This window comes from Macrobrachium nipponense, chromosome 7 (assembly GCF_015104395.2).
Source record: "Macrobrachium nipponense isolate FS-2020 chromosome 7, ASM1510439v2, whole genome shotgun sequence".
NCBI classification, from domain to species: Eukaryota; Metazoa; Arthropoda; class Malacostraca; order Decapoda; family Palaemonidae; genus Macrobrachium; species Macrobrachium nipponense.
Genome location: NC_061109.1, coordinates 42,857,347 through 42,879,685, shown reverse-complemented (window position 1 = coordinate 42,879,685; position 22,339 = coordinate 42,857,347). Strand labels below are relative to the sequence as shown.

The window sequence follows — 22,339 nt, the reverse complement described above, 5'->3', positions numbered from 1 at the left end:
TAATTATTTGTATGTAATATGTTATATATTTATGTATGTATATATATATATATATATAATATATAGATATATATTATATATATATATATTATATATTTTGTTTTGTGTGTGGGGGGTGTGTATATGCATATATATATTGTATATGTAACATATTTATATATATATATATAATAGTGGTGTGTGTGTGTGTGTGTGTGTGTGTGTGTGTGTGTTGTGTGTATGTGTGTGTGTGTGTTTGTACACAGGGTTTATTGCTACGAGAAAAGTGAAGCAGCTGAGTGCAAGATCTTTCGATTTAAAGGTATTTTCAATTAGATTGCTTTCAAATGCATTAAAAGCAAGAGATTTTAACCTCAGTTATTAAATTTATTCGTGGCAATATACTATTTTTATTTGTATCTGACGTTGTCATTCCTTCGATAGGGAAGGCAAGTATTTGGCTGATAAAAAAACACAAATATTTATGACTTTTGTATCTGCATTTTGATTCAGGTTAAGTGTTTCCTAATTGCTAAGAGAACACCAGTTGTTGCTCTGTCTATATCATTGGCTCTCAATGCATACAGGATCAACAGCGTTGAAATGACATTAGGATTATTTTTATAGTTTTTTATATATTACTTTGTCCAACTCAGTACATATTCTTGATGCTTTGTCATAAGGGTATTCAAGGACAAAGTTGTTGTTAATTTAGTTTTTATGTTCTTTGCTGTTATTGGTTCATGATTAACTTTCAATCTTTTTATCTGGATGTCTTTTCTTCACAGGTTCTTCTATTCTTTCTTTCATAACTCTTTGAGTTAGTTTCTGTTCTTCTTGATCGTGTAATTTTGGTTTGACTTCGGTGTGTGTGTTACAGTTGTGTCCTGATATTTCTAGAAAGCCTTCTAACTAGTGAAAGAATGCTTGCTCGTTTGTTCATACGCACACGGAACAAATGCACACTTGGATTTGTACATATCGTTCCAAATTGATTACGTTAACGGCATTAGTGTATTGATTTTCATAGTACGTAGAGCAGTACTTGCAGCAAGACTTATTTTCCCATCCACTGAGAGAGAGAGAGAGAGAGAGAGAGAGAGAGAGAGAGAGAGAGAGCATATATGGATCAATTCATAGGTTGCAAAGTCAAGTTAATTATTAAGGATTGGCCATATATTATAAAATCTGATTCTGTAGTCTCTCTCTCTTTCTCTCTCTCTCTCTCTCTCAGTCTTCGTGATGCAATGGTAGACACTGCTCAAAACCGGGGAACTCACGTTAGGTTGGCGTAGACAATTTTTATTAACAATCCCTTATTTCTCTTTAGCTGTTTCTGAGGTACTTTAGTGGTAGTCAACTGCTGTTGGTCACTTCTAGTATAAAGAGAAAGGACATTGAGAAAATAACTGACTTGTGTGATCGAGACTGTAGGGTCTCGACTATAGGTAATTCTCGCCACTGTAGATGAAATCATGAAATCAGTCATCCGACAACCTCTCTCTCTCTCTCTCTCTCTCTTCTCTCTTTCTCTCTCTCTCTCTCTCGCTCTCTCTCTCTATCTTCTCTCTCTCTCTCTCTCTCTATTATACACTATATATATATATATATATATATATATAATGTGTGTTCGTGTGTGTGTATACAGTTCCATAATCATCCTGAAATTAGACTGTGTGAATGCTTTATCAGAATAAATAATTTCATATCATATATATAATATATATATATATATATATATGATATATATTTATATATATATATATATATATAATATATATGCTATGCTTTGAGTAGTTTAGGATTTCGGTACTGTTGTTAGTATGTTTGGAATTTTTCTCTTAAAACCTGAGGTGTTTTGAGATCTGGTTGACGCTTAATTTTAGATCGAATCTTACCTAATTCTGAATGTAGGTCGGAAGGAGGTATTGGCAAGCAGTATTCCTCGCCTAAGTACGGAAATCAACCTACAAATAAACAAAACATGTAAACAACGGCAGTAAATAAGATATGCTTCAGGTAGTGAATACGTTTTGAGCATTTATTCAATTTATTTCTCTAACGCAGCAGAAGAAAAATATCTTCATGACACAGAATTGTATAGCAGTTTAGGTCTGTTGAATTCTTGGACAGACTTTGTTTTGCTTTAGTTCGGACTCAGATCCTCTGTTGTCCAAGAGAAATTTGAGATATTTTAATTGGACTTGTTGGTTCATTCGGTGACCTTGTTGGAGAGCCGTTCCTTGCAAAATTAGAAATTAGATTAAAAAGAAAAGGTCAATTATTTTCCTCGGGGAGAATCTCGGTGGCCTTTGTTGATACATGTTAGGGGTCTCAGGTGGTATGTTGATTGAAATGACTGCGCAGCTGTCTTAGGTCGACCATAAGTAGCAGGTAACTATAAAAGGTTTTGGTTCCATTGTAAGAAAACTACTGAAAAAAAATTAAAAATAAATTATATCTCACACACACACACACACACACACACACACACACACACACACACACACACACACCCACACACATATATATATATATATATATATATATATATATATATATATATATATATATATGATATATGTATATCACATTATAGCGTTGCTAAGGTGTCGGTTGCCTTGATACGTCTTCTTCGGCTATTATATATATGTACGAATAAGGCTAATAACCCCAATATCACCAGTTGTGCACAAAGCCCCTGTTTATCGTCTCTGGGTGTCCGAAAACTTATTTGGTTACTTGCCAGGTGTCAAAGATAGACGACACGTTGTCCATTTATGCACAAATAATAACGGTAGATTATATATTACCTCATATACCTCAAGTACTGCAGTTACCTACACTACCTTCAGTACTTATTACGTTATTGTTTACTTGTTGATAAATTTTGTTTCTCTAGTTTTCATTTTTGGGAATCGCGTTGTTTGTAACTTTGTTTGTTCTTTATGAATGCTACGTGGCTTTCTTAACCTTTCTGTTTATTTTCTGGCTCTAGCGGTAAGGTCTTTTGAACTTACCTGTTCAAAGATTTTTACTACCACGGATACTGATAATAATAATAATAATAATAATAATAATAATAATAATAATAATATAATAAATACAATAATAATAATAATAATAATAATTACTAGGTTTTTTGATGGATCAGTGCATCACGTCTGTCAAAGTCTTTTGATTCTTTTAAACCGTAGCCTATGTGTGTGTGTGTGTTTTAACTTTTTCTCATTTTTTTTTTATTCTTTTCAACTCGAGTGTTTCTTTCAGTCTTTCACTTTTCCTGCTGTTGCCATGGAAGGCTAAATTTAATTTTCATTTCTCATTCTTGCATTCCTTTGTAGGGCTTCATGATTGAATCCTTTAAAGTTTAGAACCCATCCAGTCTGGCAGAGAGAGAGAGAGAGAGAGAGAGAGAGAGAGAGAGTAGTCTAACAGATAATATGTTGTGAAACTGTGTCGTTGTAGTCTTTGCTTTAATGGTAAGGCATCTGTTGTATTAAAGTGTAAATTATGATTGTGATGGCTTTAAAAGCCGTATGAAAAATGAGAGTTTTGGGAATAGTTGAAGATACGTCAAATCACATCTCAGAATTAGTAACCATACATCTACCCATCGAGGTCGTAGACTTTCGCATACTCGCACAAGTGCGCGCTCACACGCACACACACACACACACACACACACACGCACACACACTTGGGCATACAGACAATAGTCACGCTTACATAGTCATGTTCTCTCAGTCATTCACACCTGGGTCACTAGCCTTTGTCGGACGCGTACATGTGTACATTTCTCTGGTCCGCACGAGTTTCAGTACGTACATGTCTGTTTTTGTGTTCACCCCGACGTGTGTATCTTTGGCTCTTTATCGGACAATGTATTTATTCTTTCTTTCGGGACTAAAATGATTGCCCTTTAGGGATCGACGCAAGAGCCTCATATTCTGACGATACTTATATTCGATGTAGCCTTTTGGTCAGTGAAGTTTTGTTATTGAATTCTCATGGGTCTAGATTTGATGTCTTGCTAGGTTAACTGACTGGCATTCTCAATTCAATGTATTTTATGGCTCTGAAAAGATATTACTCTGCTTGGAGGGGCATACCATTAGTAGAGTAAATGTTCATTTGTATATTTAACTTGGAGTATAGGTCTTGGGCTCCACGTTAACCTCGGAGCCAAAAGACATTAATTTCACTGTCAGCCACAGAGCATAGCAGTATTCCACGTTTTTTTTCTTATTGTGTGTAGAATAAGTGTATCCCCATAAGCACATTACAGGCACCTTTATAAACTGGCTTCTCTTTTGCATTTCAGGTGCGGATACCCTGTTCTATTCTCTGAAGTGAGCTGTAAAGCTCCAGTCTTATACAGGTATGTTATATATTAACATTGTCAGTATTACCGATGCCAGCGATGTTGGACGAAGTTATGTATTCACCTGTGTATATGTGTTTGTTCATTTTATGTGCTTGGCTTTTTGTGTCTGTCTGTTCACAAGGTATCTCAAAAGGGTATATATCGGTATGTTTCAATGAAACTAATGCAATGACGACTTTGGTTCAGATGGTATTGTTATGCGCTCTCTGTTCTTCCTTATTTAAATACTAAGTCTTTTTGGGGTACTCTGTCCTGTAGATATACTTGGCATAATGCTGTTCAAAGCGTCCGTTTCTCTGATACATTCTCCCTGGCTCCGTAGCACTTCATAAATTACTTCAACATGAAAAGAGAAGGCTGGTATACAACTTATGTACTGTTCTGAAATGCAAAGGGGTTAAAGCTCTCTCTCTCTCTCTCTCTCTCTCTCTCTCTCTCTCTCTCTCCTCTCTCTTCTCATAATCTGCTTCCCCCCGTATTGTGTGTGGGAGCATATAGACAGATATGGCTTCTTAATACCTTGCTGCAAACTCGCCCCACCATTGGACCTAATCAAGGTGAGGAGCCGTTCCACATGTAATTCTCTTCTGCTGCTACTACTACTACTACTACTTCTACTACTGTTACTACTACTTCTTCTTCTGCCCTACCGACAACGACCCGAGAATACTTCGAGTCGGGGAAGGCGGTGAAAGGGTCACGGTTGGAAACCCCCATCGAAAGGGGAAGAGGGAGGGATGGGGTGGGTGGGGGGTTCCCGTCGAGGAGGTAAAGAGAGGGTCTTGAGGTTGCAAGGGGTCATGAGGTTATGTGTGGGTTTCAGGGTTCAGGGGATATGTTAATGCTATGAAGGATTTTTGGCGGTCATTAAGGTTATGCGGCCCTGGGGAACGCCTACAACAGAGGACGGAGCCGGGGAATGATGAGAGGGGATTTACAGAACCAAAAAGAGATCTCTCATCTGCCAATTTAGAGCCGATGTCATTTTACTTGCACCCACATACGTACACACGCTTTCTCATACACACACGCACGCACATATATGTGTATGGTTGTCGTTATTTAAAACTGTGTTTATAATTTACTTCAACTCTATTAGTTTTGTTCAGACAGCAATCGTTAACGTCGCCAATAAGTTTATATATTTCCACCGTTATTTGCTTCCGTTCGTTTTATTCTTGTGGTTATTTTGGAGCCATCGTATCGTCGTAATCCGCGAACTGAATCACAGAGCTTATATATTTTTTTTTTTATTTTTAGACGTGAAGAGTACACAGTCTGCTTCTAAAAGCATCACGACCATTACATAAAATCCAGACTTATTTTGTTTGCTTGGTTGGCTGTTAATCCGAGTGTGTCGGTGAGAGATAGAGAGAAGGAGTCTAGCTAAAAGAATTCGAGGTCGGGAGAACAGCAGACCATTCTCATTGGGACGAAACTGAGGAAGTGATTGATCACACCAATGAAATTGAATTACAGTCTGGCAAGAGATATTTAAGCTAGTTAAGAATTTGGGCTGTTACTTGTACGTTTATAATAAGATTTCTTAAAAGATTGATTGATGGGGGCAATTGACGAAGAGATAATTCTCGGAAGTGACGTGCCAAAAGATGCTTCAAGAACTTGACATTTTAAGACATTTCTTAACGGATTGATGTGCGGTCGTCAGATGGCTAGTGATTTATTAATGGATGCTTGATTTCAGATGAAGTGCTCAACGAACAGTGACGGTATTTTAATCCAAATTGTTCCAGAACTTACCGTTTTTGGATCGTCCAAATGTTAGAGATTAGCTGTAGGAGTTCCAAGTTGTTACGAATACGTCAATACTTTTTTGATTAAAGAACAAATTTCAAGGCTGGAGGGACGTGGGATTCTAGAAGTTCTTTTCAGAGAATTTGTTGTTTTGGAAGAGAAGCAACTTGATTGGCTGGCGGATCATGAGCTTCGACAATTTTAGAACCTTTGGTGTTAAGGATAATCCCTAACAGGCTACTGACTGACTATAATTCTTTCAGTTAGATTCTAGGTATTTTTTTCTTACATTAGTAAATTATTAAGCAAAACAGGATAAGCGGAAATTAATCAATATGGGAATATCGGGCTTATTTCTAATGATAGGGCTTCAAGCGACGAAAGAATAATTCACTCAAAGTTAAGAATTTTTATCCCTATTTTAATCTTCATATTTTCGTCTCATCGGAACAAATGACATTTAGAACTCTTAGTTTTTGATCTTTTTTAGTTTTCTGTAAAAGAAAAATTTTGAGATAGCTTTGTCTCTCCGTCCGCTCGTTTTCTGTCCGTCCTCAGATCTTAAGAACTACTTAGGCTAGAGGGCTACAAATTGGTAGGTTGATCATCCACCTTCCAATGATCAAACATACTAAATTGCAGCCCTCTAGCCTCGATATTTTTTTTTTTATTTCATTTAAGGTTAAAGTTAACCATGCTTGTGGGTCTGGCATCGCTATAGGTGCCTTGGCTAAGTTCCATAGGCCGCGGCTGAGTTTCATGGGCCATAGCTGAGAGTTTCATACAGCATTAGGTAGATCTATATCACTATTCCGCGGCGACCTACACTATGGCAGTTGCCGTTTTCCTCTGCAGTTTTACCTCCTGAACAAGAATTTAGAGTAATATTTGTTCGGACGACTGTAATTTACCTTTGAACACTATCCTACTGGGTTTTGGGTGGGGACAAAACGCTGGGGAGAATTATGCCGTTCAACTCTATCCTACGGTAAGGGGGATCCCCAGTGGGAACCGGGGTTTTGTGTGGTGCAGATAACTCGATTGCGCCGAAGAAAATTTGGCGCACAGAAAATTTAGCGCATTTTTTTTTTTATCTTTGTCGTTTGCACCATTTTGTGTATGGGGACTAGCAAGGTCAAGACCTTGATGATGGATTGTGAAGTTCATCTCCGTTTCCACATCGTTAGCGAGTTATTTTTGTGTCGAGAATATGGCATGATAATTATCTGTGGTTTGACATCTCAAAGATTGATCTTTGAAGCGTCATTCCCCCACTCCATTAAAATTATGATTTTCTGAACAAGCAGCACCAAGATACAGTAAATGTGCCCAGTTGACGAACTTCTCAGGTCTAGAGGTCCTTTATTCCTAACTGCGTTGGACTGTGGAACAGGCTTCCTGAAGATATCTTGCAATTGGGGAACTCAAGAAGTTCCAGTGAAGATGTTAAGTATTGGTACCCTAATACAATCCTCCTTGTATTTTGATAAGGTACCTGTATTTTTTATCTATTTATTCATTAATTTGATCATTTATAATTTCTTTGTAAGAAACTGATCCCTTCTGTCTGTATTTCCTTTTAGGGTCTGTTACTGCTTTCTAATGAACACCATATTCTTTGGAAGCTTGCATTTCAAGTCAGTGGGCCCTGCTGTGGGCTTGTTCCATATGAGTAGGGTTCATCTTTTGAGTCTAATGATAATAATAATAATAATAATAATAATAATAAAAATAATAATAAATATCTGACTCAAATCAGTTGAAATACACGGAGGCTGCCAACTAAGCCACGCAATCATAAAAAAAGTTGGAACCTAACTACCATCTCTTTTATGTGTCTTTGCATTTCAATTGAAAGACCTGGGTTCGATCCTGATGTGAGTCAGAAGCTTCTTTCTGTTCCACACGCGATTGAGCGTTGATTATTTCTGTAAAAATACTAATGTTAATAGTAATAAACAAGCACAATGGAAAGGGCTTGAGTACAGCAAGCGAAGGGATTTGAGAAAATGTCTTTCAGAAGACGGGAGATGAAGGCTGGGTTCCTGGGTATCACTGTCAGGGCCTAATCACGGGTCTGCCTTTTAAATCTTAATTCTTAGGCTTCATTCCGCTGCTGGCGTCACCTTCAGAGTGTAATTAGAGGGAGATGAAAAAAAAAATGATAGGCATAGAGAGAGAGAGAGAGAGAGAGAGAGAGAGAGAGAGAGAGAGAGAGAATGATCACAGTCCTTGTAATCTTGATCTCTGAACCTTGGGACCACCACACTACATTGTTCGTTTCCCAGACTCCCAGGTCTTATTCGACTCGTACCCGTCCCTCTTATGTTTGCGTGTGTATCTGTATACCTTTTTTTTATTTTATACATACAAATATAAGTGTCAGGTCATCTTTTCACCTTTTTTATTTGGTGGGGGGAAGAGCGGGAAGAAAGATGGTAGTTTTTTTTTTTTTTTTTACATATATAACCTCGTCTCATAAGGTATTTAGATATGATCCGATGGCATTGTTGGTACCTTAGCACGCAGTTGAACGTTCTCTCTCTCTCCTCTCTCTCTCTGTCTGTCCATCCGTACACACCTGTAAGCTTATCAATTTAAAAGGACGTTAAGAACGACTAAAACCCCCTTTTTTTTTATATTGATTCCATATAAAGTTAGATTTTTGTTTCTGCTTTAATGAAACCTGTGGCATTTATGTTTATTGCCATATTATAATTGGTGTTTACTGATGTTCGTGTTTAATGCGGTAGTTCAAATTATGAATCATGTTCACTGTATTTAAGTGACGACTTTACAAAACAGATATCTCGATTAAGCCAACTTGATTTCTTCACTGAATCTTATTAACTGTATTTATTTTACTTCCTCCATTACCCTCTCGATATTTACAAGATAAGTATTGTCGGTCGTCCGTGTTTAAGTCACCTACGAAACTTGAGTGGACAGTAAACAATGCTTCTTCTACCGTATGTACCAGGTTCGCTTTGCCCACTGCAATTGGGGGTTTTCGCTTCATTGACGAGGTTGCAGGCCAGGTCATCAGTACCACAAACATCATGATGAAAGGAAAATTGTTAAATTGTAGTTCTCTCTCTCTCTCTCTCTCTCTCTCTCTCTCTCTCTCTCTCTCTCTCTCTCTCTCTCTCTCTCTCTCTCAATAACCTCTTCACGTTAAACGAAAACCAGGCAAGAAATGCTGGCTGGAAACTAGAACTGAAGAGATACAACACAGCTCATTGTGGGAACTTCTTTACAAACAAGGTACGTGACACATGAAATAAACTGCCACCAGAAGTTGTAAACAGCACGAGTGGGAAGAGTTTAAAGAATTTAAAAGAAAGCTAGACAAAATCATTAGGACACTGTGAATGAATAGTAAAACCTTCTCCTAGAGATAAGTGAACACATGATGTCTCATCGGATGGACTAATAAGTCTTTGAGACATCCTAACTCTCTCTCTCTCTCTCTCTCTCTCTCTCTCTCTCTCTCTCTCTCACACACATTATTCTTTCAGTTATTCCTTAAGGATGGATATTTTTACTATTCATTTCCACCCTCTCTCACGAGAGAACCCTGTCCCCCTTTCATAAATCTCAGCCTCTCTAGTGTTCGTCTGTAAAAAGCAAGTCCGTCCTTTGCTTTCAGAAGGAATGGCCTGATAAGATCGAAAAGAGCGATCCTTTTCATCGATCCCTTTGTTCGAGAGGGTTTTGTCACTCCATTGCCTTGTGATAATCAAAGGAGGAGGAGGAGGAGGAGGAGGAGGAGGAGGAGGGCGGCTTTAAGGCGGATATCTTCGGAGGAGGTTGTTGATGCGTAAAAAAAAAAGAAAAAAAAGGGATTAGCCCTCTCATTTTTTGAGAGGGTCTAATTTCATTTCTCTGTTCTTCAGATGTACGTCTCGTGTTCACTTTAGGAATTTTTTTATTTATTATTGTTAATATTTCCTTGTGTTATTCACTTGTTTATTGTTTCTGTTACTTCTGTTTTTTTTTTTTTTGTATAGAATACATGGGAGATGGATTGTTGCCTTTTAAATTTGAAAGTTCACTGCGTGGTTTATAGGTTTTCTTAAAAACTTGCATTTTAGATATCGTTTTAATTTTTATGCAATTTAGATTCTCCATGATCCCGTTGCAGTTGCTTGCTGCTGATTACATTTTGAAGTAATCAACTGAAATATTTTGAAAGAAGTTTGGTAACGTCATCAGCATTTTTGTGACCATATGCATGAAATGTGACTGATTCAGACTAGACTATTGAAGAGCTATGAGATCAAATGTAGGAGCCAAAACAGCGACTTTCCAAGAACAAAATTCATAGTAATTAGATTTCATTGTAATTCAACTTGATGTAGCTTCGAAAAGGCAACATTTCCGAAGCACGACTCGGGTGGAAATGAGATGCTAACTTTTGAAAATGCTTTTGTTGCTCTGTGAAAATGTAGATGACGACTCAGGAAAATGTAGATAATGACTTTAAAAACTGTAGATGATGACTTAGGAAAATGTAGATGATGACTTTAGAAACTGTAGATGATGACTTAGGAAAATGTAGATGATGACTTTAGAAACTGTAGATGATGACTTAGGAAAATGTAGATGATGACTTTAGAAACTGTAGATGATGACTTAGGAAAGTGTAGATGATGTCTTTAGAAACTGTCGATGATGACTCAGGAAAATGTAAATGATGACTTCAGAAACTGTAGATTGTGACTTAGGAAAATGTAGATGATGACTTTAGAAACTGTAGATGATGACTTACGAAAATGTAGATGATGACTTAGGAAAATTTAGATGATGACTTTAGACACTGTAGATGATGACTTAGGAAAATGTAGGTGATGACTTTAGAAACTGTAGATGATGACTTAGGAAAATGTAGATGATGACTTTAGAAACTGTAGATGATGACTTATGAAAATGTAGATGATGACTTTAGAAACTGTAGATGATGACTTAGGAAACTGTAGATGATGTCTTTAGAAACTGTAGATTATGACTTAGGAAAATATAGATGATGACTTTAGAAACTGTAGATGATGACTTTTGAAACTGTAGATGATGACTTAGGAAAATGTATATGATGACTTAGGAAAATGTAAATGATGACTTTAGAAACTGAAGATGATGGTTCAGGAAAATATAGATGATGTCTTTAGGAACTGTAGATGATGACTTAGGAAAATGTAGATGATGACTTAGGAAACTGTAGATGGTGACTTAGGAAACTGTGGATGATGACTGAGGAAAATGTAGATGATTACTTAAGAAACAGTAGATTATGACTTAGGAAAATATAGATGGTGAAACCGTGGATGATGACTTAAGAAACAGTAGATGGTGACTTAGGAAAATGTAGATGATGACTTATGAAAATGTATATGATGACTTAGGAAAATATAGATGATGACTTAAGAAACCGTGGATTATGAATGACTTAGGAAACTGTAGATGATGAATTTAGAAACTGTAGATGATGACTTAGGAAAGTCTAGATGATATCTTTAGCAACTGTAGATGATGACTTTAGAAACTGTAGATGATGACTTAGGAAAATGTAGATGATGACTTTAGAAACTGTAGATGATGACTTAGGAAAGTGTAGATGATGTCTTTAGAAACTGTCGATGATGACTCAGGAAAATGTAAATGATGACTTCAGAAACTGTAGATTGTGACTTAGGAAAATGTAGATGATGCTTTAGAAACTGTAGATGATGACTTACGAAAATGTATGATGACTTAGGAAAATTTAGATGATGACTTTACACTGTAGATGATGACTTAGGAAAATGTAGGTGATGACTTTAGAAACTGTAGATGATGACTTAGGAAAATGTAGATGATGACTTTAGAAACTGTAGATGATGACTTATGAAAATGTAGATGATGACTTTAGAAACTGTAAATGATGACTTAGGAAACTGTAGATGATGTCTTTAGAAACTGTAGATTATGACTTAGGAAAATAGATGATGACTTTAGAAACTGTAGATGATGACTTGGGAAACTGTAGATGATGACTTAGGAAAATGTATATGATGACTTAGGAAAGTGTAAATGATGACTTTAGAAACTGAAGATGATGGTTCAGGAAAATATAGATGATGTCTTTAGGAACTGTAGATGATGACTTAGGAAAATGTAGATGATGACTTAGGAAACTGTAGATGGTGACTTAGGAAACTGTGGATGATGACTGAGGAAAATGTAGATGATTACTTAAGAAACAGTAGATTATGACTTAGGAAAATATAGATGGTGAAACCGTGGATGATGACTTAAGAAACAGTAGATGGTGACTTAGGAAAATGTAGATGATGACTTATGAAAATGTAGATGATGACTTAAGAAACCGTGGATTATGAATGACTTAGGAAACTGTAGATGATGACTTTAGAAACCGTGGACGATGACTTAGGAAACTGTGTATGATGACCTAGGAAAATGAAGATGATGACTTAGGAAACTGTAGATGATGACTTACGAAAATGTAGGTGATGACTTAGGAAACTGTAGAAAATGACTTTGGAAAATGTCGATGATGGCATATGAAAGTGACTTACGAAAATGAAGATGATGACTTAGGAAAGTGTGTAGATGATTCCCTAGGAAGATGTAGATGAGGATTTTGGTGAAAATGCATTGGTTGATATGTGAAAACGTATGAGGCATCTGCTCAACGTGTATGTTTTGGCTCGTATGATTACAGTATATATGTTGACTTGGTAGAGTGAAAATGCATAAATTGTCGCATGAAAAGTCACGTACTGACTTGAATATATATATATGCTTTGTTTTGGACACATTTTTTACTGATTCTTGAAAATGTCACCGCCACCTTGTACGCTGCAGTGAACTGTGCATCTGTACAGATGTGGCGATGCCGTGGAGGCCATTTGAGAGGGACAGAGCCTTCAGGTGTGCTTTGTGTACATTGTAATCGAGCCGTCGTGCGCACATAAAAAGGAACTGACTTGTGTACACTCAAATGAATTGCCTTGTAAAAAGTAATGCATACAGCGAATTGGGGATTGTTAGCTTATTTACGGCTATGGAACGCGGACCTCTTTCTTCATTAACGCCCCGGAGGCCTGTGTGTCTGTGCGTGTATGTGTGTGTGTGTATGTATGTGTACGTGTGTGTGGTAGGTTAGACTCGCCCAGGGTGCACGATTGCTATGGTCATGCCTTAACTCTCCGACCCTTCTTCAAGTACTATGAACGGGAATTTGTACTCCGAAGCCAGATGCTGAAAGGAATGAGTGATGGTTTTGGGTACATGCCAGGAGCAAGATATCATCATCATCATCATCATCATCATCATCATCATTGTTTAATTTGTATTGTTACTCTTGTTGTTGTTTCGTGTGGAGATTTTATTTTAATGGTTACTGCTCTTTTTACGTTTTCTAATTTTTCTATTATTGCGTCAGTGAAAGAGATCGAAAAATGCTTCCAGTGTAATGATTCGACTTCATTGACAGAGTACTGTTACACCGATACAGTCAGCTGCAAAGCACTATTGGTCAATTCCGTGCCGAGAAAAGCCTGTGGCAAAACCAGAGAATAGCTGTGTTCTGTTCACTTCTCTTTTGCACATGCTCCAGTGAACAGTTCTTAGAACAGTTTGCCTCGATTAAGCCTTCTCAATTTCATTAACTCTCGGCTGCACTGTCGGAACTCTCTCTCTCTCTCTCTCTCTCTCTCTCTCTCTCTCTCTCTCTCTCTCTGCTGTATTCGTACGTGATATATTTTTAAATCCTTGCTTTGTTCCTCCCAGTTTCAGGTTTAGAATCCATATTTTCATAATATTTCGCGTTTGTTATCTAGTGCCATGCTCTTCAAATAAAACCCAACAGCGCAGTTATGCCAGTTTATGGTTTATCAAGAAATAACTGTCCTTCCTTTCTCATATCTGTTCATGAGAAATACTATGGACTGAATGATCCATAGGGGATATCGTATGACAACGGGACAAAAAAAGTTGTAGACAGAAGGATAATCCCCTCCCTCCCTTCCTTTTCCTCCCGATACACGGGAGTTATCGTTGGTGTTAATCTTTGTACCCTCTAGACTGAAATTGTTAGCACCCTATACGAAGGGTGGGGCCGGCTTTAATTCATCTTTCACAAAAATCATGTGCAGGTTAGATGATTTTTCGATGAAGTTTCAAGGGTGCTTCTTTCGTGCTGGAGACATTTGTCTATATAATATATATATATTATATATATCTATATATATATATATTGTATTATATATAATAATGTATATATTAATATATATATATAGTATATTATATATATATATATATATATGTGTCTGAATTACAGTGAAGTAGACTTATATCGCAGTATCTCCTCCTTCTCCCGCCGGAAAGTGCGTTCATGCGCCCTGGAAGATTTGGCAGGGTAGGTAGTCTTTTTGCCGGTAGTGGAATGCTGGAAAGGCCTGAAACTGATTGGAATTATTTTGTAAACTGTCGTAAAAATATCGTGTCCTACAGATTCTATTTTGTCACTCGACTGTATGTGTTTCATTATTTAATTAGCTGAGCGAATAAATTATAATGATTTATTCACTCAGTAAAAACCGGTGCGGCTTGTTGCAAGCTTCACTAAAGTCAATTCAGCTACTTTTGATGTAGTGGCCTCGAGGGGCGTCAGCCATTACGCTCAGCCCACCTCTTTTGTCAGGGTTAAAGACCGTATGAACGTATTTTGAATCTGATACTCGTAATTCATTCCTTTTGGAAAAGGTTGATGTAAAGCCAAAGCATTTATTATGGAATCCAGTTTAATTTGCAGAAGTGCAATTGATTTTTGTTCTGTGTAGATTACCGGGATTTTGGGTTAATGATGGGAATGAATGTTTCAGGTTACGACGCTCCTGGGATTCGCCGTTGTTCTGTGTTTTGCTGTAAGTGTTGTGGAATGTTTAGGTGCATTAGCTTGATAGACAGACATGGCATTTACACGATTCAGTTTCTAATTTCATGTGTATTTGGTCACTTTTTTTTTTTTTTACGTTTCAATAGTTTCAGTATGTTCTTTAGTATCTTTTTGTCTTACCCATTAGAAATAACCAAGTTGTTTTTATTTATTTCTAAATATGTATATATATATATATATATATATATATATATATAATATATATATATATATATATATATATATATATATATATCTATATATATATATATATATATTTGTTGGGTCAGTGACAGCGATTGCATTGATAATTGTTCCATGGTTGCTATTATTCTATATTGATAATCGCATCCAGTTATCGTGTGGATGTAAGAAAAAAATAGATAGATCTATTCATATATAGTGGAGGTAGTGTGTATTTATGGTGAGGGCCGTCGTAAAATCTATATTCATACTACGCATGTATTAATAAATGCTCTCGTTTGTAGCGTCGGCATGTATAGCCCATAGACTAATATACGCTATCGTTTGTAGTGTCGGCAAGTCTTACTCGGTTATGCAGGTGTTCGTAACAACAGTTGTGGAACAGGTGTAGTACACGCCATTCCCGTGTCCACCTGTCACGTCACGTCGACTGTCTACATCGATTGGTTTGGTATCACTCATTAATCCTATTTTGTTGTTATATACATTGATGATTTTGGCCGCCATTAGATTTCTTGAATGGGAAGCGAGTGCACAGAAGCAACCTGTTGCTTTCTACTACTCTGAACACCTGTCATCAGTGAAGTCACTCGCACTTGCATTTTCATTATGACATTGTTCCGAATTGTGTACAGCTGACACCTGCGTACTGTAGCAATAGGACCCACGATCGCCCAGAGGTAACATTTGTCGGAGGCTCCTTTGCTTTTGCTTCTCGTGCTTTCGCCCAACGTTGCCTGTCGGAGGTTACCAGAGGTTTCACCGGTATGCTGAATGAATGGTTTTCGACAAAGGACACTATTTAAGGGAAACAACCACCCGAAGATGAAGAGAGAAACCGACCACTGGGCCACTACTCTCTCTCTCTCTCTCTCTCTCTCTCAGTTCCCCCTCCTCCTCGTCTCACTCTCAGCCAGCAGCAAGAGCTGTCTTCCCTCACCTCCACCCTCCAGTCTCTCACTCCCACCCTCTCCATGGGTGAACGACCTCCCCGCCATTTCTCAAGTTTGACTTTTTGAATTTCGGAGAACTCCAACTTTTAGAAACTGTTTCTTGGGTGTTTATGTCAATAGTGAAGCTAGGGTAGAAGGAAGTTTGGTATGGACGATGCGTATCACCGGTGATCGCTGGATTTTTTGTCATTTTCAGTGAATTTTCATTACCAAGTCGAAGGGTGTGGGCCTTTTTGTCTAGCCAACGCCACTGGTATCTGAACAAAAGTGACATTGGAGAGAGAGAGAGAGAGAGAGAGAGAGAGAGAGAGAGAGAGAGAGAGAGAGAGAGAGAGAGAGAGAGAGAGTAATCTTGTGGTAATGCAACTGATCGGAAAATCAAGAGTGAACTCATCTCTCTCTCTCTCTCTCTCTCTCTCTCTTACAAGTTCCTTTCACGATATTTTCTTCTTCGAAGAGATAACTTTACTTCATGCCTCATGTACTGTTTCATTCTGCACATTAGTGCTCTCTCTCTCTCTCTCTCTCTCTCTCTCTCTCTCTCTCTCTCTCTCTCTCTCTCTCTCCTTCTTCAGAAGGAGCATAAGGGCTTCTTAAAAGCAAGAATGTTCTTAATCATTTGACATTAGTATTTATCCGCCGATAACGGTGACCGTCGGTGTCATGGGCGGTCTCCTTCGCTGTTCTTATCTCTCCTTGAATGGTGTTGCTTGCCAGTGCCTTCTTATTTGGATATGTTGGGTGGGATTCTGGGGAAGGGGGTAGGCCTAGGAGTAGTGAGTGGGTTGGGGGAATGGGGTGTTACGAAGAGAAAGAGGGAGGATCTCCCTTTTGATCATCTACGTGTATCCATCCTTAACCTTTAGGTGGGTGAATGGGCGGTGTGTGTGTGTGTGTGTGTGTGTGTGTGTGGGCTTCCCCCGAAAGGATTTGATGTCGGGGGAGATTCCGAGGCGGATTTTAGGAAGTATGGGACGGCTGTGAATTTATGTTTAGCAAAAGACTCCTTTTTGTTTCTGTCGATTTGGACGCTTGTACTCGTCGAGTTTTATCTTGTTGCTCTGCTGTGCCGTAAATCACCACTGTAGGATTTTTTCAAAATCGGAGAGAGAGAGAGAGAGAGAGAGAGAGAGAGAGAGAGAGAGAGAGAGAGAGCAGAATCCAATAATTACACATAATTATTTCTTGATATATTTGTTAGTATGAAATAAGTCGAAATAACTTTGCATATATTGGGATATACAACGTATTTCATTTTTGGAAATATATGACTTACTCTATCTCGTGAACGTCAATAGTAAAAGCAAAGATTTCATCCGGATCTTGGATTACTAGATTGTGGCAACCAGCTTGTTTGTTTTTATTCTTGCTATTCGAGCATTCAGGGTCCGTTCATGTAATGGTAGGTAAAACTATCTTTGGAGAAGTGTGACATTTTGATTTAGAGCAATCAGCTGTTTACCTCACATAACCTTGAAACAAAACAAACACACGAACACCTGTGTGCGTATATATATATATCTATATATATATATATATATATATATATATATATTATATATATAATATATATATATATATATATATATATATTTATATATATATATATATATATATATATATATATATATATATATATATTATACACAAACACACACACACCCACATATATATATATATATATATATATATATATATATATATATATATATATATATATATATATAATATTTGCTGTATGTAAACCGTATGCTCAGGTTCGACTCCTGGCCGGACCAGATGCACTGATTCGTTTTTTATAAAGACCCTTGAATGTGTTATTCTCAAAATATAGGGGATTCAACATTTAGTGATAATTTTGGCTTAATATTTGCGAGTGTAAAAAAGTCAAGTGTGTACAAGTGACGAAACTTGGCAGGATTTACAAAGCTTGCTAAATAAAATGAATCGTTTATTCAAGAGAGATGGCGCTCAAAACAGATCTGAAGAAAAACACGAGTAAAGAGGACGGAGTATGAATAAAGATATGAATAACATTTTAAAAGAAAAGGGATTAATGAGGCTTACTCCATCAATAATTCAGGTACAGTGATATCCAGTGTAGGTTCTTTTTTTATATAAAAAGGTCAAATCAAGTAGTGGGCAGAGTGAATAAGATCTGGAAATCAAATAGGCTGAAATTGAATGTGAAAGTAAGATTAATTATACATACGTCCACGTAGTTCTGTCTGTATTGCCTTACGGACATGAATCATGTTATGACCACGAAACCACATCAGTCAGGTGCTTTCAATTTGATAATCAAGCTTAAAGAATAATATTAGGAGTCAGATCTCGAAGTTCCTTTTTGATGAGATACGATGAATGTGTCCTCACAACCACTGGGAAAACAGTTCATCTTAGTGTTGGCTGGGCTCCGGTGGAAGACCAAGGCCTACTTGGATGAGACCAGTGAGAAGGGCTAGGGATGAGTGGAGATTTATATATTATATATTAATTTTCGAGTTCCATAAAAGTGGTGTAGATATGCACTCCCTTTGTGCGCCAACCATGAGACGTAGCTTGAAATTTCTTTTTGGTGCTGTCCTCGCGAAGACGACATTCTTGCTCGACTAGCTTAGCAATGCCGATCTTTTTGCTAAATTTCTTTTAACGTACGTTTGGCGCCGATGTCCCTGGCACCTACGACGCCAGTTTGTAATATCAGTCGGTCAGTCAGTCCTGTCATCAAGCGTGATTAGTTTTCATAGCCTGTCATTATCTGTTGTGCCTGTGTCGTATTAGGCTGCCGCTTTCTGCTACTAATTTCCTTGCTTTCACATTCGCCTGTGCAGAACTTTGTATAAGATTATTTTATTTCTCTCTTTCTTAATCTATTTTCTTTATAAGAGGTCATGCATTTGGAAAAACCAGTTATATTACCAGGTTTGGTGTTCGTATTTTCGCCTTTTATGACTTGTGTGTGTCGGTTGGTAGCGCCCTTCCCTTGCATTTGAGAGTCCTGGGTTCGATCCCGATGTGAGTCCGAAATTTAATATTGTAGTCTTTGTGACTTGGTAGAAAACGTGCAGTTTTGCGTTGCCTTCTTAACAGTATACAAGCTTCCATAAATCGGCACGATTATTGAGTGGTGGGAAGCGGCAGTAAAAGGGTGCCATTCTTTTAATCGGTTGAAATTCTTTCAAGTTTACGGCATGTCAACCGAAAAGGGGAAATGAAGAAGAAGAAAAAGAAGGCGAGGAGAGGAGGAGATAGGAGGAGAGAGAGAGAGAGAGAGAGAGAGAGAGAGAGAGAGAGAACTCTTTTCCATTGGCCATCGGCGCCGAGTCTCGCATCTGGGGGCGTAAATCAGCGCAATACACCAGCTGTTTCTTTACTTAGATTTGGCCACAATAAAGTTTGGGTTGTTTATTGACGAGGCTCTTTTGGGAGTGGGTTTGTTCCCCGAACTCTTTGTCTTTATCTAGTAATGTAGAGTTCTTGCGATTTTACTTACAGACTTTCGATTTCTTTTGACTATTGTTTTCATTTTTGTTTGCTAGAAATTGGTGGCGTCTCGCACCGGAAAATTTCTGAGACGTAGATGAAAGGAATTTAAAAGTTATTAGAAGGTGAGGCAAATGTCTGTGAGGTTGCCAACGCTGCCAGAGACTTTATCACCTCGGTCAACGAGAAATCATCAAGCCTCGAGAGTACATGTGAGTTGGACTCTCTCTCTCTCTCTCTCTCTCTCTCTCTCTCTCTCTCCACAAGCGAGAATATGAAGTTACGGAGGCGTTGATACTGTAAAAAGTTAATTTACGATTACCGATTGTTAATTCGGAGGTTACTCGTTTCCTTCGGTACCACTGCTGTGTCAACTGCTGTTAGCTCTGATACTATTGTTGTTGGTGGTGCTGTATTGCTGAACTGTCAAACTGTTACACGTGTGCTACTGCCACATCTGCAACGCTTAAAGCTTTCTGTCACCTCGGCTGCATACTAACGAAGCCATAAGCCCACAGATGTAGGAGGCTTCACGGACCGACTATGACATTGTTGTCAGAGTTGAAATTTCTTCTTTGGTGCCAGAGTCACGTTTTTTTTCTAAAACGGTTTAGACTCAAGGGTCTTTATGATGCTGCTGTTATTGTTGTTTAAGACAATATAAGAAAAGGTCAGGCAAGTCCATACCTAAGGTACTTCCATTCTGCATAGTTATATAGAGAGAAAAGGGTGCTAAGCAAGCCTGAAGTCGGTTATACACTAGAAGTGAATATAAGGAAACACGTTGCTGTTTTTTTTTAATAGAGATTTTTTACAAACGGCCGGACTGAGTGTTAGGGTCTTTGTTGTGTACCAAGAGCGACATAGTCGTCTAACTTCTTGTAGGGAGTTTGGCGTCCCGTCCCTTCTGATCCCGGAACTGCAAATCAACGCGAGTGATGATGATAGGTAGAGGCTAAAATCACTCGTCATTCTACTACTGTGACCACTGTTCCTGCTGATACTGCGATCGATGATAGTAGAGATAACTATAAAGGCCATTTACAATCACAGAATGACGATGATAATAGTAATGAATAAGTAAATAATAGTTTTTCTTAACAGTATCATTCAACATTTCCCATAAAGTCTTGCTATGAGAATGTGAAACGCAGTAACGTCTGTCTAACGGTTAGCAAAATAAATAAATAAATGAATAACTAAATAAATAAATAAATAAATAAATCACCTTTCCGAAGTTCATATGAAAAGTCCGATAGGAAGGGCAAGACTGGATTTAGATTTCATCCAACAGTTCTTGTTAGTATTCAGTGTTATACTGTGATGAATAATACACCCACTTCCTTGCAATTTGGAATTATTTATTTGAATAAGTCATGGGGAGAAATGATAACAGATTTCATCTTTCCTACTCAAAGAGTTTTGGAAATGTTTTGTATGGAAGCCGTTAAGTAGTAACATTCTCTCTCTCTCTCTCTCTCTCTCTCTCTCTCTCTCTCAAGATGCTACCACATGTACCTTTGCCGAGGTAGAACTGATGGTATCGTTTCTCTACGGTGCGTCAATCTTAAAATATTTCTGTCTGGCCCCCTCTGATGGTGGATTTGCCTTAGTGGTTTAACTGGTTAAAAGAAATCTAACCATCAATCTATTAGAAGTATTAATATTAGACGTAAAGCTGTTTTGATTTGGAATCGGAGATATAGTTCCATTTTGTTATGTAGTTTTTTCCTCGTGTTTGTTGGCATAGTCCTAGAAAAAGTGACCATAGATTAAGGTAACTTTTTTCTTTCAAATATAATTTTTTTTTTGTCTCGGCTTTCCTTTCAGTTATCAATCAGCACCTATATGAAATCGAAATCGTGAACAACTAGGATTACTTGGGATACTTGGATACGTTTTTATAGACTATCTTTTAAAAACTCCCATATATTTAAAACGTTGTCCTGAAATGGTTAAGGTAATTTTACAATTATCCATTTATAATTTCCAGAATATATTGTATTTTTATCCTGTTGCAATATGCATTCATAAATTCATCGTGTGCGATTCTTCAAGGATTGCTAAGAATCCTGGAAGTTGAGAGAGAGAGGAGAGAGAGAGAGAGAGAGATAAAGGAGTTTCCAAAGGAGCGGACGCTGCCTCGGAATTTCAAAGAGGTAATGTCCCAGAGGGTGGTCATTGGCTAACGTTAGTGGGATTCGTGAAGGAGATATTTGCTTATTCCGTTAGATCCGAGGGAGTAGCATTTTATATCCCTTAGGTAAAAAGGCAAAGGACAGAACTTTGAATTGTTTTATAAATGCAGCATATATATGTATACTTGAAAATATATTAAAAGGCTTCAAAAGGGGTGTTGCGATTTCGCATGCATTGAATTATTGTACTGATTGCTGTCGGTGAGAAGATAATTGTTGACTATACTGTCCCTCCCGCCATCTCTGATGACGGGTTACGTCAGGAGGCGATACATCAACAGGTCATGATGGAGCTACTGCTAGGATGGATTGGCGATTAATAAGAGGGGTTCATATCGCTCTCTTTTGCGGCCACTTTCCCCTACTTAACGAGGGGCGCATCTACCTTCTGTATCGTTCTCCTTTATGACCGCCAGTCCTCCGTCAGGTGTTTCACTGG

The 22,339-nt window shown here is 37.8% G+C and overlaps 1 protein-coding gene across 2 annotated transcripts in view; it reads left to right on the top strand.

Moving 5' to 3' along the window:
- Positions 1–22,339, top strand: part of LOC135217344 (ecdysone-induced protein 74EF-like) — an 865,315-nt gene that overhangs the window by 28,179 nt on the left and 814,797 nt on the right. The window contains exon 2 of one of the 2 annotated variants that reach the window (XM_064253153.1): positions 4,304–4,360. The exons of the other annotated variant lie outside the window; for it this stretch is intronic. The gene's annotated coding sequence lies outside the window, so the exon portion shown is untranslated. The remainder of the gene's footprint in view (positions 1–4,303; positions 4,361–22,339) is intronic. 2 annotated transcript variants of the gene reach the window in all.